Below are 14,035 nucleotides of genomic sequence, written 5' to 3'. Positions count from 1 at the left end.
TTTAGTAGGTTCTTAATAAACATTTACTGACTCCTATCAATAGATAAAATTATGGATAGGTCTCGATTATATTGGTCCTACATTTGGATTATGACCTAGGAATAGTGGCCATTGACACAATTCAGTAGAACTTACAGCAATTGCTCTATGCTGTCTAAGTCCCAGAGGGCTTATCAACAGCTGGTCTGTGTGATTACAGATGTCTGAACAATTATTACCCATTTAAAAGTTCAACTGGTGTTGGTCTGCTTCCCTGCATACTGAGGGTGGGAAACAGCAGCAGCAGCAGCAGTAGTGGTCCCATCATTGAGTGATAAATCTTCCTAGTTCTTAGATAGACTGAATTATCCAACATCTGGAGGTAACGAGGGAGCCCAGTGCACTAACAGCAGAGCTGACGCCACTTTGACAGTCTATATACATGGGTTGGGCAATAAAGCCCTCAATGAAAGAGGCTTCAGTTTTCTCTTCAACAATGACATGCTAGTGGGTTAAGAAATAAGCTCCCATATTCATCATCCTCCTTGGCTTTGAGATGGCTGGACCCTTGGGCATTGTCATCTAGGCTGCTGCCCAACCTTGCTATCCATCTTGCCTTTGTATCCTAAGGATGATAGTGCCAGGTAACCTGAATGCTCTTCAGCTGCACCCTCCCATATGCATTTTCTTCTCCTGCTAGTTGTTCTCCTGTTAGTTAGCTAATTGAGAATAGAGACTCTTAGTTTTCCATTTGTATCCCCTACATGATTTACAACTTTTAGGTCTTTAATAAATATTTTTCAATATAATATTCATTCATTCACTCCTTCACCTTCCTTGTTACCAGACATACGACTAATGTGTTTGAGATCACAAAGTAGCTGGACACTAGCTTAACCTTATGTGCCATATGAAAGCCTTTCCTTTGCTTTATGGTAAGGAGGAAGAACCTTTCAAAAAGAGCAAAAAGAGCAAAGGACAGTTCTTTGGAGGACATAAAAGCAATAATACCTCAAACATTAGGTAGGATGTTTGGGATATTATTGTTTTGAGTCTACTTTCATGCCCTGTCTACAACTCCAACCTCAGGAGAATGAGAATATCAAATTCTTGGGATCTGAAATCTAAGGAAACACATTCCAGGGAATCACAACAACTTCCACACAGAAATTGGCAATGACAAGCATAGGATCTCATAACTGCTATGACCCTGTCATGTAAGGGAGTATGAATAGGCTACCATGTAGCATCCCTTTGCACTGGCTTCTCCAGAAACAGGGTGTCTAAAGAAAATGCTCTCATGGATTTCATTTTTCCTTTTCCTTTTCCTTTTAAAAACTAAATTAGTGAACTTTTATTTTTTTCCCTCCCACACACCCCCAAAGATAAAGACACATAAAATCCTGGTAACAAAGATGCAGATGCCTCATTAGTCATGTTCAAAATGTGTGTTTCATTCTGCAACATGAGTCAATACCCTCTCTTCCACCAAGGAGTCAAGGACCATGTCCCCACATCAGTCCTCAGAATTCAAGCTTATGCTTGCATGGCAGAGTCTTTCAGAGTTGTTGTCTTTATAATCTGTCATTATGTAAATTATTCTCTGAGTTCTATCCATTATACAAGTTTTCCAAGATTTCTCTGAAATCATCTCTTTTATCATTTCTCAAAGAACAATAATATTCCTGGGCAGGAATCCTCTGATGCTTTTTTATAATTTTATTTAACAAGTAGTTATTAAGTAATTGCTAAGGGTAAAGTCCCAAGTTACATGTTCAAAAACAATGGAAGTGTAGTTATTGTTCTCAAGGAAATTATATTCTAGGGAGTCAGTGGAAATGCAACACGAAAATGAATGTATATACATACATACATACATATATATATATATATATATATATATATATATATGATTTGAAGAGGGAGAAAAAAGAGATAGATCAGAAAAGGTTTTTCAGAGGACATGGAATTAGAGATGAGTTCTGAAGGAAACTCTGGACTCTAAGGCATAGAATGAGGTCTAAGAAACTGACCCTTCCCAAGAGCTATGGACCTCACTGTGGTTATCATTCTGGCAGTGTCCAGGGGCAAGCTTTCTCTCAATTAAAGCTTTTCTATTATTTCAGGTGATAGAAGTTCCTATATTTTTACCACCTGGGAAATAGTTCTTTCTCTGCTAAAGAGTTTGCCCTAATAAATTCTACCAATACCACTGAATCAAATGAAGTCAACCAATGAATAAATTACTATTTATTTAGCATTTCCTTTGTACCAGGGAGCAGTGTGGGAGTGTAGTACTCCTGGTCTACTTGCCAGGAAAACTTTGGTTCAAATGCCTCTTCTGACACTTATAAATTATGTGATCCTCAGTGTTGGAAAGGATGTGGGAAATCTGGGACATTAATACATTGTTGGTTGAGCTGTGAACTCATCCAACCTTTCTGGAGAGCCATTTGGAATTACACCCAAAGTGCAATAAAAATGTGCATGCACTTTGATCCATCAATACCACTACTGGGTCTATACCCTGAAGAGATGATGAAAAAGGGTAAAAAACATCACTTGTGCAAAAATATTCATAGCAGCCCTGTTTGTGGTGGCAAAGAATTGGAAATTGAGTGAATGTCCTTCAATTGGGGAATGGTTTAACAAACTGTGGTACATGTATGTCATGGAACACTATTGTTCTATTAGAAACCAGGAGGGATGGGAATTCAGGGAAGTCTGGAAGGACTTGCATGAACTAATACTGAGTGAAATGAGCAGAACCAGAAAAACATGGGGGTGATGATCAACCTTAATGGACTTGCTCATTCTATCAGTGCAACAGTCAGGCACAATTTTGGGAAATCTGCAATGGATAATACCATCTGTATCCAGAGAAAGAACTATGGAGTTTGAACAAAGACCAAAAACCATTACCTTTAATTAAAAAAAATAACCACATTATCTTATGTAATTTTGCTATCTCTTATACTTTATTTTTTCCCTTAAGATATGATTTCTCTCTCATCACATTCAACTTAGATCAATGTATACTGTGGGAATGATGTAAAGACTGACAGACTGCCTTCTGTGAGAGGTTGGGGGAGGGAAGTAAGATTAGGGGAAAAACTGTAAAACTCAAAATAAATAAAATCTTTCAAAAGATTATGTGATCCTGAACCATGGATAATCAAAACTAAAAATATTCTTGCCCAAGGCCACACAGCTAGGTAATTATTAAGTGTCTGAGGCCGGATTTGAACTCAGGTACTCCTGACTCCAGGGCCGGTGCTCTACCCACTGCACCACCTAGCTGCCCCCGGAAGCTTATATTCTATTAGGGAAATAACATATATAAACCTCTAAGTAGACATAAAAGGTGAAACTTGGCAACTGTTCCTTGAATATTCCTAAATTGCCTCCTTTATTACCTTTTCCTTATTTAGAGAATAATTTACTTGAAAATAAATTGCCTGGCATGTAGGAACCATCTAATGAGCTCCTAACTCCATGGAAATAATTTTGGGGAATCATAGGACCATAGATCAGGAACTAGAAGAAAACAGAAAGATGTGATCCAATCTCCTCATTCTGCTGAGGAAGAGACTGAAGACACATTCAGCACTATACTGATAGTATGTAACAGAGCTGAGATTTGATTCCAGAACATTTGACTCTAATATGGGAGTAGACCAAAAGAATACATGTTACAAATGGAAACTCAGACAATACCTACTCTCAAGGAGTTTATATTCTATAGGGGAGATAACATACATGGAAGGTTTCACTGGCAAGTCCCATTGTCCAGAGAGTTTAGAAGCAAAGCACTTGGCAATGCCTCTTCTTAATGTAATTTTTTTTCTGATATAATCATTTCCATTTCTGATGTTTTTCTATCTGCCAATGGGTTAGAAGTATACCTATTACACAGAGTCTTGGGTTCAGGATCAAGGCTGCCACCATTAAAGTCAGAAGAGATATGGTGGTGGTGCAGGTGGTGATGGTGGTGATGGTTTTGTTTGCCTTTCAGACTCTGGCTCCTTCTCTTCCAGCTATCCTGCTGCCTCAGCCTCCTACAGACATGGAGTGCCTTACTCTATCTCAGATCAGAAATCCAAGAGGAGTGCTCCAGAAACCTTGTGACACTCACCTCAAGTAGTAGATAGTGTTTCCTTCATTTAGATGACTGCAGAATGCCTCAAAATCTGGCATGATTTCAACTGTTAGCTTTTCCTGTGCAAATCTTCTTACAATTTAATAGTTGATGTCTTATAAAATGCTTAATCTCTTTTTAGTGAAGGGTAATTCTGCCTGGCAACAGGAGGTCTATCTACTAATATAAATGACCTGTGAGCTTTTCCACTGTTACAATCTACTCTACTTTGCCAAGAAAGAAAAAAAAAAGGAGAAATATTTGGCTCTCTCTAAACACCTTTAAACATGCAGGCAGATGACTTATAAACCAACAGTCCTGCTATGATCATGTAGCATCAGACTTCATTTTAAATTCTCCTGACAGAAGTGATTAAACAGGTATGTGTTTATACTCAAATTTTTTTTCTCCTGAAACGTAGCTCTTAGAAAAATGATATTTCGAGACCATGTTAAGGATGTAGGCTTTGAGGTTATAATGTAAATGCTAGAGGGGCAGAATAGAGTTTTCTGCCAACTGAAATGTTTCATTTATCAAATATCTGAGGGCATCCTCACATAAGGCTATCTGTAGACAGGACCAGAATGGGTCATGATTTCATTTGCATATTGAACTCTCAGATAAGGAAATTCCTTTTGCCATTGCAGGTTGATACCCTCTCCCTGTAACTTGTTATCTTAGGGAGTTACCTACAGCACTGAGAGGTGCTGTAAAAACCTCTGATACCCCCTATTCTTCCAATTAACTTGGGAAGGAGATGTGATATCATTATAGATGGTATAGTAGACAGGGTACTGGACCTGGATTTAGGAAGATGTGGATTCAAATCCTTTCTCAGATACTTATTAGTTACATGATCTAAAATAAGAAATAAACCTTCTGTCTCAATTTCCTTCTTTGTGAAGTGAATAGTTTGGCCTCAGAGGAATCGAGGGTTCCTTCTAGCTCTGAATCTATGATACTATGACAAATGAGAGTGTGACTCCAGGTCTACTCATCAAGAGTAGAAAAGACATTAGTTCAAATTTCATTTTCAACATTATAAATTGTGGCCCTGAACAAGTCACTTCCCTAATATGTAAAATGAAGATAAATTCAAACAAACAAATAACATGAAGATAAATAGCATCTGCTTCACATGATGATGTTAGGAGCAAATGAGAAAAATTTTAAAACAAAAATTGAACACAGCATAGTGGAAAGAAAGCCAATCTTGGAGCTTAAAGATCAGAATTGAAGTCCTAATTCTCTGTCCCATACAGGCTGTGCTTCTATAGGCAATGCCCTGAACCTCTCAGTGCTGTAGGTAACTCCCTAAGATAACAAGTTACAGGGAGAGGGTATCAACCTGCAATGGCAAAAGGAATTTCCTTATCTGAGAGTTCAATATGCAAATGAAATCATGACCCATTCTGGTCCTGTCTACAGATAGCCTTATGTGAGGATGCCCTCAGATGTTTGTTGGAAACACAAAGCAAATTGCCTAAGATCACACAGTGTGGAGGCAGGACTGAAGCCATGTTTTCCTCCAAACATAACACATAGAAACAAGGAATTCTAAGAGGCAGAAGTGAGGAGGGAATCATTCTGTGCCTATGGGATGACCAATAGAAAGATACAGAGGCAAGAGATGTTTATGAGGATCAGCTAAAAGTGTAGAGTAGGTGAAGGGGAATAATGTGTTTAAAAGATGAAGAGGTGAGAAGGGGCCAGGTGGTGAAGAACTTAACATGCCAAACAAAAGAGTTAGATTTGATCCTAGAATGAGTAGGAGCCACTGTATTTTCTTTCAGATAAAAATGATATGGTTAGGTCTGCCTTTAGGAGGGTTGGACAGGAATGGGGAGAGACTTAAGACAGAGACCAATAAGGAAGTTATTGTAATAATCCAGACTATCCATGAGAATAGCATAAGAGGTTTTGTCAAACTCTATCTAGATAAATAGCAGCCCTATTCTGTCAAAAAAATGAATTGGGGGCAGCTAAGTGACACAGTGTATAGAGCACCAGCCCTGGAGTCAGGAGGACCCGAGTTCAAATCAGACATTTAATAATTACCTAGCTGTGTGACCTTGGGCAAGTCATTTAAGCCCATTGCTTTGTAACCCCCCTACCCCCCCCAAATGAATTGAGGTTAGCCTGTCATGACCTGTTGATGAAGCTATACCAGCTGCCTGGAATCTCTTTTTTCCCCCTTGATGTTCATGTTTTTAATAATTTCTAGAATCCTGTTAGGAATCCAAGTCAAACTTGCAGGGCTAGAGTTTGCAGACCCTTGCAGAGTCATTTTATAATTAGTACATTTGACCATTTCCAATCCTATGATATCTCTTTCTTCTCCAAAGATCACTGAGAGTAGTTTAAAACTCATATTTGCTATTGGCATTTATTTCTCCCTGGATCTAGTTAGCATCTAGGGGTCCTCTTACTATCTCCTCAATAAGTTTCATCTCCATCTTAACCACTTTGACTCTGTTCTTTATAGTTCAAAGGAAGGTGAAACAGAAATAAACTATGAGTTAAGTAATTTTGTCTTTGTTATTTCTATCCCAGTTGCTGTGATTATTATCCCCCATCTTTCCTTTGACCCATACTTGAATGCATTCCCTCTTTTCCTTTGCTTCCTAGAAGCTGTAGCTTCTTGCAAAATTCCTTTATAATAACACCTCCTACATGTGACCATTCCTGATCTTCCCATCTGCTATTGCCAACATTTTATTTATTTTGAATATGTTTTGCATATGCCTACATCTGTACATGTTTTCTCCCCTGATAAGACTGAAGATCCTTGAAAATAGGGGTTCTTGCACATTTGTCCTTGTATTCTTAGTCTCTAGCACAATGATTGGTTCATAATAGATACTTAACAATGGTCATTGATTGATTCTCATCTCTCTCTCTCTCTCCACCTCCATATAGATTTTAAAAGCCCTTTTGTGTTATCCTGAGAACTTACCAGCCTTATCTCATTCAGAGCCTTAGCAATCCTGAAACTATTATAGGACCATGCCTCACTTTTGTATACATCCTCTATTAACTGCTCATGCTTCCAAATTGCATGTATATCTTTTTTAAAATCAAAGTTGGTTGATGTATTTTCAATGTCCTATACATTTGTCCTAGGCTGACTTCCCCCTACAGAATTCTAGAACATGGAGATTCTACTTTTTAAAAATTCTTTGAAACTCTTCTCTTCAAATCAATGGAGTACATTAAACTATGCCTGGCTTTTTTTTCGCCTCTAGCATAAACTCTAAGTTGGAGAGGTCACTTTCTCCAAAATTCTCATTATTTTTAGCATAACATCTTGTTCTTTCTTATTGATTAGAATCAAATCTAGATTAGCATTTCCCCTCATTATTTTCTATTATATATATTATACATGCAATATTCTTATTTATACATTTCAGCATTATGGTCATTGAAATAATAATGTTAGCCATCATTATTATAAACCCCCAAATTAAAAATAACATCTGAGAATTGATGACATCTTTGACTTGCTAAATTGCTGGTTTACCATGGTCTACATCATGCTCCCTAAACTGTGAATCAATGGTTCTGTCTTAGGCCCTTTACTCTTTCTATATCTACTCACTCAGTGACTTTACTGTGAATTTAACTATCTTTTCTATGACGATGACTCTCTGATCTATACATCTAGCCACAGTCCCATTTCACTGAGTTTCACCCTTGCATCACCAGTTGCCTTTTGGAAATTTTGAAGCAGATGTAATAGAGACATTATCCTTAGTTCCAAATCAAGTTTCCCTGTCTTTATTAAAGGCACCATCATTATCCAATCTCTCCTGCTTCTAACCTTAATGTTATCTTTGACACTTCACTATTCCTCACCCCACATACCCAATCATTTGTTAAGTTTTATTATTTCTTCATTCCCAAGATTTCTGAAATCTTACTCTTCTTTGCTACTTGCATGTTACCACATTCATTTAATTTTCTCAATTCTTACTTAGATAACTACAATAGCCTCCTAATGAATCTCCTTATCTCTAGCTTCTAACAAATTTACAATGTCCTGCATGCAGCTCCCAAAGTAATTTATTTTTTTAATTTTTTAATATTTATTTATTCTCTTTTTGTACAAATAATTTTTATACATTAATAAAATATTCTTGTTTAAGAGTAAACAGAATACCACCCCCCCACAAAATAGACTCACATGAGCGATAAAGGGGAAAGAAAAAAATTAAAATAAAAAAATAATAGTAATAATTGTAGGTATGGCCAGGTGGCACAATAGACAGAGCACCAGCCCTGGAGACAGGAGCACTGGAGCCCATATCTGTCCCCATACACCCAACAACCAACCAGCCGTGTGACATGCAAGCCACCCCAACCCCACTGCCCTGCAAAAACCAAAACAAGAAAAAAAAAGACCCAAAATAAAATAAAATAGTGATAATAGTAGTGGTGGCTGGGTAGTGGACAGAGCATTGGCCCTTGAGCCAGGAGCACCCGGGTCCAAATCCGGACTCAGACACCCAAAGATCACCCTGTTATGCGGCTCCAGGCAGGCCAACCAGCCCCATTTGCCCTGCAGCCCCCCAAATAATAATAATAAAAAATGTGCTTCAGTCTTTGTTCCAACACGAACAACTCTGTTGCGGGTGGATCACATTCTTTATGGTAAATCCATCGCAAAAGTTACTTCCATATTTTTCCATGGTTGCCATTGCTGATCGCAACTCCCTCCTTTTGTATTTCTCCACTACCATGTACTATATTTTCTCTCTCCTTTCACTCTGACTCTGCTGTAGGGTAGCTGAGTCATGCAGCAGACAGATCCCTGGCCCTGGGCCCCCATACCACCCCTTAGGCCCAGCATCCACTTGGCCCTATGGTCCTGGACAGGCCATCCAATCCCAGCCCCTTGAAAGAAGTATAAAAGAAAATGTGTTACATCTGACCACTCTTCCCCCCATAGTCCATCCTCTCCTCCTTCATTCACATCCCCACCCCTTCCCCCTGCTCCCCGCTTCTTACTCCAGAGGTCTATACCCCATTGAGTATATATGCTGCTTCCTCTCCTAGACACCTCTGATGAGAGAGAAGATTCCCTCATTCCCCCTTGCCTTCCCCCCTTTCATATCATTGCAATAGCTCATTGTAATAAAGAAAAAACTTATATGAGATATCTTGGCCTATTCCCCCTCTCCTTTTTCTTTCTTCTATTACATTTCCCTTTTTTTTCTATTGACTCCATTTTTACACCATATTTTATCTTCAAATTCAGCTTTCTCCTGTGCTTCAACTATAAAAGGTCCCTTTACCTGCTCTATTAACTGAGAAGATTCATATGGGTATTATCAGTGTCGTTTTTCTATACAGGAATACATGCAGTTCATCATCATTAAGTCCCTCATATTTCCCCCCTCTCCTCCAATCTCCATGCTTCACCTGAGTCCTGTATCTGAAGATCAAACCTTCTGTTCAGCTCTGGCCATTCTAACAGGAACATTTGAAATTCCCCTGGTTCATTGAAAGTCCATCTTTTTCCCTGGAAGAGGACATTCAGTCTTGCTGGGTAGTTCATTCTTGGCTGCATTCTAAGCTCTTTTGCCTTCCGGTATATTATATTCCAAGCCCTGTGAGCTTCCAATGTAGTTGCTGCTAAGTCCTGTGTGATCCTGACTGCAGCTCCACAATATTTGAACTGTGTCCTTCTGGCTGCTTGTAATATTTTCTCTTGGACTTAGGAGCTCTGGAACTTGGCTATTACTATTCCTAGGGGTTGGTTTTTTGGGATCTCTTTCTCAGGGGAATCTGTGGATTCTCTCCATTTCTATTTTTTCCCTCTGCTTCTAGAATATCAGGGCAATTTTCCTGTAGTAATTCTTTGAAAATGATGTCAAGGCTCTTTTCCTGATCATGACTTTCAGGTATTCCAATAATTTTTAAATTATCTTTCCTAAGTCTGTTTTCCATATCAGTTGTTTTTTCAATGCGATGTTTCACATTTTCTTCTAATTTTTCATTTTTTTTGGTTTTGAAGTAATGAATCCTGGTTTCTTGTAAATTCATCAATCTCCATGAGTTCCATTATTTGTCTGAAGGATTTGTTCTCCTCAGAGAGTTTTCTTATCTCTTTTTCCATCTGGCCAGTTTTGCTTTTTAAAGCATTTATCTCCTCAATAACTTTTTGAACTGTTTTATCCATTTGACCTAAGCTGGTTTTTAGCATGCTATTTTCTTCAGCATTTTTTTGGATTTCCTTGACTAAGCTGCTGACTTCATTTTCATGTTTTTCCTGCATCTCTCTCATTTCTTTTCCCAGTTTTTCTTCTAACTCCTTCATTTGATTTTCAAAGTATTTTTTGAGCTCTGTCATAGCCTGAGCCCAATTTCCTTTTTTCTTGGAGTCTTTAGATGCAGGAGCTTGTGCTTCCTCATCTTCAGATTGAGTGTTTTGATCCTTCTTGGGCTCATATGCAAAATATTCCTCAATGGTGTTACTCTTTTTTCTCTGCTTGCTCATTTTCCCAGTCTAAGCCTGTTTTGGGGGTGCTTCCTGAGCTTCTTGGACACTCCCACAAGGATCTCTGTGTGTGAGGCTCTGTCCTCCCTCCTGGTCTGTGAATGACCATATGTGCCCCCCTCTGCCACGGGGCTGAGGTAGGGGGGCCCTGCTGTTCTATGGGGGGGCCTAGACTGGGATCAGGATCTGAATGTGGTCAGAGCCCCAGAGTCCTGTTCTGGGGGCAGAGGACAGAGCTCAGCAGTCTCTCTTCACTCCCCTCCCTCAGCTCAATGGGCTCATGCCCTGGAGGCTCCAGCTTACAGGCTCCGCCTGCTTCTGTTCCTGGATCTGGGCTGCCAAAAGACCACATTGCTGGCTGTATGCCCTAAGGGCTGGGCTCCACGTGCTCACTCTGGCAGAGGACCCCCGCTGTTCCCCCACTTTGTGCCCGGTGCTCCCCGGGGTGTAGCTCAGGAGACTCCCCTGCAGCTGTGAGCCTCAGCTCCCAGCACCCTGGGGCTGCCTCCGGGAGGCTGATGTTCTTTCCCTCTGGCAGCCCGCCCCTCCGACCCTGGGGAAGCAGAGCCTTTCTGGTCTTTTCCAGGTTACCTTGAGTAGGAGAACTGCCTCACTGGGTCGCTCTGTGGGCTCTGTCTCTCGAAAGTTTAGTTAAAGCCCTTAGTTTGTAAGTTTTATGAGAGAGCTTCTAAGAGACCTTGCTCTCTTGTCACCATCTTGGCTCCGTCCCTCCTCCAAAGTAATTTCTTAAAGTGAAACTTCAGTCATGTCTCTCCCCTACTCAATAAAATTAGGAGTTCCCTATTGCCTCTAGAACCAACATTGAACACCTCTTTAGCTTTTAAAGTCCAATGGCATCAAATCACAATTTATCTTTCCCAATTTCATTGTACTTCCCCATCCCCACCCCTGCATTCTGTGATGCAGTAAATAGACTTTCTCTTTTTTATTCACAGATGAAAGTCCATCTTATCTCCAAGTTTTGCACAGGTCATCCCACATCCCTAGAATGTACTCTCTTCTCATGTTTAACTCAGAGAAGCTATCATTTCCATCAAAATTCAGCTCAAACACTACTCTCTATGGGAAATCTTTCTGATCTTCCCAGATGCAAGTGTCTTTTCACCAAACTGTTTTTTAGCCATTTCAGACATGTCCTACTCTTTGTGACCTCATCTGGAATTTTCTTGGCAAAGATATTGGAATGGTTTACCATTTCCTTCTCAAACTCATTTTATAGATGAGGACCCTGAGGCAATTAGGGTTAAGTGACTTGCCCAGGTATACAACTAGAAAGTGTCTGAGTTCAGATCTGAACAGATAAGTATCTATACTACATTACCTAGGTACCCCTCTCCAACACCCATTGTAATTATTTGTATTTGTTCTCTTTATATTTGTTGTGCATATGTTACATATATGCTTGTGATTTTAGGATGCTTCTTATAAGTAGATACTGTATCTAATAAATATGTGTTCATTGATAGTTACTTTTGTAAATGAACAGTTTTTATCACTGTTTGTGTGGTACCATTTCTTCCATTTATTTTATTTGTGGTTCTTGCTTCTCTTTTTTTTCCCATGCAAATTGCTCTACCCACATCAAATTTTATTATGTAGTACCTGGATAAAGGGTTCCGCATGTTTGTTGTGGCATATACTGGCTCTTTGTTTCTCACTTTGATTTCCGTGGGTTATAGGCCTAGTAATGGGATCACTGGGTTGAAGAGTATGGAAGTTTAGTTACTTTTCTAATAGAATTCCAAACCGACACCTAGAATTGTTGGTTCATATCACAGTTCTACCGCAATGGATCAGTGTGCCTTTCTTTCCACAGCTCATCATAATCCAAACAATTCCAGGAGTTTGGATATCAGATTTTTATTGGTAATATTGATGAAAATGTGTTTCCAATCTACCATTTCTCCTTTAAGTATTTCTCCAAAATTGTATAATTCTCCATTTTATTTAACTGTTTCCAATTCTCATTACATTTGCTAATTTGTTTAAAAAAGACTTGTACTATTTAGATCATTGATAACTTCAAAACATCAAAAATTTTAATTTTGCATGTGATTCAAAGGTCATAGTCCCTATATGACTTTAGACTCTAAAGGTTCTGAGAATTTTTGTGACCTAAAAATTAATCACTTTATGGCTAATTCATTGATTTGTTGTTCTAGTTTTAAATTGGCTGATCTTCAGAATGAAGACAAAGTCCATCATGGGGTCTATATTAGAAGCTTTTATAGCTTGGCAAGACCTGAGAAAGCTTGTGTTCTATTTTCACATGGTCTTCCTAATCACAAGATCATCTCTCTGCTATGATGAGGAACAAGAGGGAGGTGTCTGAAGGAACATTCATTGATGTTAAATCATTCTACAAGCAACTCAAAAACTGAAATTGATATCTTTGGCAAGACTGTCAATCAATGATTGTGGTGAACACTCCAAAAAGCAATGCCCTTTTTAAATTTTTCTTTATTATTAGGTCAAATGACACCAAACCAAAATTATCCTAAAAACCAAAATACAGTGTACCCATTGCTTTACCATGTTTACAAAACTTATCCTTTATCGAGGAAGAAAATTAGTTTGTTCTGACAGGATGGGTTTCTATAGTTCAAGAAATTAATCTTAATGTTTTATTTAAATAATTTCCTAATGACTAGTAAACTGTTTCTTGCTGGAAATTCATATGTATTTTTCCAGGCTTGTCTTATCAGCTCTATAACTATTTCACCAAATTGTATTAGAAAATTAGAATAAATAAGTCTCATTTGTTTTCTTTCCTGTGTACTCATCTGTAGATTTAAATGATATTCCATTGCTTCTTGAATGGTGAAAATATAAAGTTAAAATATTCTGCATCCATTAAGTAGAAAGTTCAACAAAGTTTATAGTACAAAGGAATTGGAGTTGCTTTTTTGGTAATTCTGAAAGGAGTGAAAATGAAGAATGGAGATTTTCAGCCTTTAGAAATATTGTCTAATTTATTGTTCACCTCAGGAGTGGTCATCTATACACATCTCAGAAGTTAAAAAATCAATATTTTCAGTTATAAATCAGAAATGCAAAAATAATTTAGCCTATGTTTCAAGAATCAAATCATCCATGAAGCAAAAAATCACTACAATTTATTTCTATCAAAGAAGTATTTGTCATTACTTTATCACCCACTTTTTTTTTAGTAAAAGGGGAATTAAACTATTACAGGACACCTTGTTAAGTAATTATATAGCAGCCTCCTGGTGCAATTAAATAGCCATCAGTCCCTGCAGCTGAGAAATTTCAGGTAATTATTCCAAGATAATTTAATAGGAGAATTACTGTATTCAAGCAAGCATTAGCTAGTAATCTACCTCAATTAAAGCATCCAATTAATTTCAGAACCTTGACAACAGTAGCCTTTTTCAAAA

The 14,035-nt window shown here is 38.4% G+C and overlaps 1 long non-coding RNA gene across 4 annotated transcripts in view; it reads right to left on the bottom strand.

Moving 5' to 3' along the window:
• Nucleotides 1–14,035, bottom strand: part of LOC141490761 (uncharacterized) — a 733,557-nt gene that overhangs the window by 319,418 nt on the left and 400,104 nt on the right. The window lies entirely within an intron of this gene.

This window comes from Macrotis lagotis, chromosome 6 (genome assembly GCF_037893015.1).
Source record: "Macrotis lagotis isolate mMagLag1 chromosome 6, bilby.v1.9.chrom.fasta, whole genome shotgun sequence".
NCBI lineage: Eukaryota > Metazoa > Chordata > Mammalia > Peramelemorphia > Peramelidae > Macrotis > Macrotis lagotis.
This window is presented reverse-complemented; position numbering and strand designations above follow the sequence as displayed.